The 3,411-nt window shown below is 28.0% G+C and overlaps 1 protein-coding gene across 1 annotated transcript in view; it reads left to right on the top strand.

The window, feature by feature from the left end:
* Positions 1 to 2,551: 2,551 nt before the first annotated feature.
* LOC102585966 (uncharacterized) overlaps positions 2,552 to 3,411 on the top strand; it is an 18,713-nt gene continuing 17,853 nt past the window's right edge. The window contains exon 1 of the mRNA XM_006355152.2: positions 2,552 to 2,756. The gene's annotated coding sequence lies outside the window, so the exon portion shown is untranslated. The remainder of the gene's footprint in view (positions 2,757 to 3,411) is intronic.

Below are 3,411 nucleotides of genomic sequence, written 5' to 3'. Positions count from 1 at the left end.
AAAATACGGTATTAAATAGTCTAGGGAGGTAATAGGTCCTTATGAAAGTTTAGTATCGCAACAGCAAATCCGGCCAAAGTTGGGATATTTTTCAGACCCTTATCCCTTTTTTAAAAGAGTTTCAAGTTAGTACATGTAAAGAGACTTATGTAGAAATAAAATGAGCAACATAAATAAGAAGAACAAAAGACAAAAGTAGGAAAAATATGTTTAATAAATTTAAATAAAGATAAATTGAGAAAAAGAAATAGCATAGAGAGAAAAATAATTATAACAAAAATAATAGGGAAAACTACGTAAATGAGCCATAAAATTCAAAATAATTACAAGTTCATACACAAATCCAAAGTAATTCCTGAAATACTCATTCTCTCATAAATAATTACAGTCCATACCCCCATTCATTAAGGATGATAATTTTCGCTTAAGTATTACTAAATCGGTATCATATACTGTATTGGTATCATTAATGTTGATAATTTCGCTTAACTGTACTAAATTAGTATATATTTACTGTATTGGTATCATTAAGGTTTCTTGTTCAGAAATTATTTATTAGTCAATGATACTATAAGAGTATATATTTATATTGTTGTGGTATCATTAAGGTTTCTTGTTAAAAAATTACTCATTAGTCAATGATACTAATGAGTATATACTCTTATAGTATCATTGACTAATGAGTAATTTCTTAACAACAAATCTTAATGATACCAATACAGTATATATATATGATTTAATGTCAATTCAGCGAAATTATCAGCCTTAATGATACCAATACAATATATATGATACTGATTTAGTATCAGTTAAGCGAAATTAGTAAAGTGGGTATATAGTGTAATTATTTAATGGGATATGAATATAAAGGGGTATATGTTTTTAGTTATTTTACTTTTATGGGGTATTTACTTATTTTCCCCAAAAAAATAAAGATTTACATTGAACCCGAAAACAATGAGATATTTCATTGAGTTGGAAGTTGAGCCAAAATCAGAGCCCATTTTGGTTTCCCTTCCAAAAATAATGAAATGGAATTGGATTTGAGCCCAAATCCAGAACCCATTCAGCCTTTCAAAGCAAAAAAAAAAAAAAAAAAAAAAAACAAGTGAAAAAATGTTACAAGCAAGAATCGGACCTGAACCATTTCGGCCAAAATCGAAACCCTTAGCCGCTAAGCCAAGCTTTTCTATTGATTTAAGGGGTTCATTTTAATATATGTACACATAAAATAAAAAATAAACCTTATATATATAATGTAATTTTTAGACGAGGGGGTTCGGGTGAACCCCTGACCTCCACATGGGTCCGCCCTTTGTGAAGAATTATATAACAAAGTTATACAATTTTTTTAATCAATAAATGTATTCAATTTAACTTTTTTCTTATGAAATCAATGAAACAAATATATCGTAATTATTTTTTGTGTCATATATAAGACGTGAACCTCACAAATTAAAAAAAATATACTCATATACTACATCCGACTACAAATCAAAATGGATCTTCATCAATTTTTTTGAATAATTATTACTGGTTCTTCATTTAGTTCCCTATGAACAACAAAAAAAAAAAAAAAAAAAAAAAAATTATGATTCTGATAGAGAAAATATCAAAATTATATTAATTTTAAAATAAAATTATTATTTAAGTTATAATTTGACTAATTTGCTAAGTTGAATCTTTGGTGATTATTATTCCACATATTTGGATAATACTTTTCAGTCATTTATTGTTTCTTTAATTGAGATTGGTAAACATCAAATGTTTGAAGATGATTTTTCAACTTTGACAAATTTATATTGTCCTTTTGCATTATATTTACAATTTTTGCAAATGCATGTAATACATTCAGATCCAAACAAAAAACACATGATAGCTATTCCAAAGAATTGATAAAGATCCATTTTAATTTGTGTATGTCGGTAGTAAAACATGTCTTTTTTGAATTTTATTTTATTTGCAGGGTTCGATCTATATGACATAAAAAATTAATTAATTTTATCATATCAATTTTATTCTAATGATAAATTTAATTGAATATTTTTATTATTTTATTTTAAAAATTGAGAGAAGTTGAAAATATCTTTAAATTCAGCGCAAATTATTAGTTTAATTTTTGAATTATTGACCGCCTTAAAAACACCTTTTACTTGACTAAATAAACTTACATATACTCCCGATCTTGTTACATGTGTGAAATACATTCCTAAATTCTCGCCAAGTTTAAGAGTGTATCCAACAGTTCTCTCGATCTTTTATCAAGATCTCAATGCTCATACGAAAGTTTGAGACCACTTACTGCATAATATGACAAATCAAAAGTGTATCTAAATTTAATTAATCGAGAAAATAAGTATTTTTAAAACTGTCAATAGTTCGAAAACTAAATTAATAGTTTGTGCTAACTTTGAGATATTTATATTGGTGGACCAAATAAAAAAAAAGTATTTTTTTTCAAATAAACGTGCTATTATTCAAATGTGAAGTCATATTTTATTATTTGTAAGAAAAAAACAGTTATTATATGCTTTGAAAATTACTACAACAATTAAATAGTATCACTGTCATATGCTGGTGAGAGCCAAATAGCGTTAACCGAAAGTGAAGCCTATTCAGAGGCATCTATAGATTTTTTCTTTGTAAACGACGTCGACCTTGTGCTTCCCGAAGAATTTCCGTCTTTTCCTCTTCAAATCCGCTAAATTTTCCCCAAATTTTGCGTTCAATCGAGACTCTCGTTCGATCTTAACCAGGTTTACCTTGCAAAATTCAATATTAGTGTTGTTCTTATCATATGAAAATTGAGTTTTTTTTTGATGATTTGGATTATTCATTTCCCAGGTGGTTTTTTTTTTTTGTGTGTTTGTACTAGTTAATTTTATGGGTAATTGGTGTTTGATTAAATTAATCTGTTTATGTAGTACTGTTGTTGATTGTATGGAGTAGAAAGAGTAAAGGAAATGTTTTGCTAATTTTTATAAATGCAAGTTAATTTATTATCTGGAATTCTCTGGTAAGGTTGGATTTTGTTTTCTTTGGTTGTTATTGATGTTTATAGTGAAATTTGGTTGTTTTGTTAAGTAATTTGTTTTTAACTAGAGGATTTGACGTGTTGTAGCATTCCTTTATGCCTTTCTTGTGGTTTGGAAGCAAAGGACAAAACTTTTAATGTCAACTTAGTACTTGAGAACTTTGTACCTAAACTTAGGAGAACTTGAATGCTGAAATTCTTCATTTTTATTGATAACCGTGGTGTCTGGGTCAACTTGCGTGCATTCCACGGGTACTTGCTACCTCTCCTAACATAGGTACTGGGTAACTCTATCAACCTAGGTTTGGACAGATGGGAACTGCAATTGTTCATTTTGAGTTCTACAATTATTAGTTCATAGGCTGTAGTTCAAGCCG

The sequence above is a fragment of the Solanum tuberosum genome, unplaced genomic scaffold, assembly GCF_000226075.1.
Source record: "Solanum tuberosum cultivar DM 1-3 516 R44 unplaced genomic scaffold, SolTub_3.0 scf00191, whole genome shotgun sequence".
In the NCBI taxonomy this organism is placed as follows: domain Eukaryota; kingdom Viridiplantae; phylum Streptophyta; class Magnoliopsida; order Solanales; family Solanaceae; genus Solanum; species Solanum tuberosum.
The sequence above is the reverse complement of the archived record's forward strand: the minus strand, read 5'-3'. Positions and strand labels throughout refer to the sequence as shown.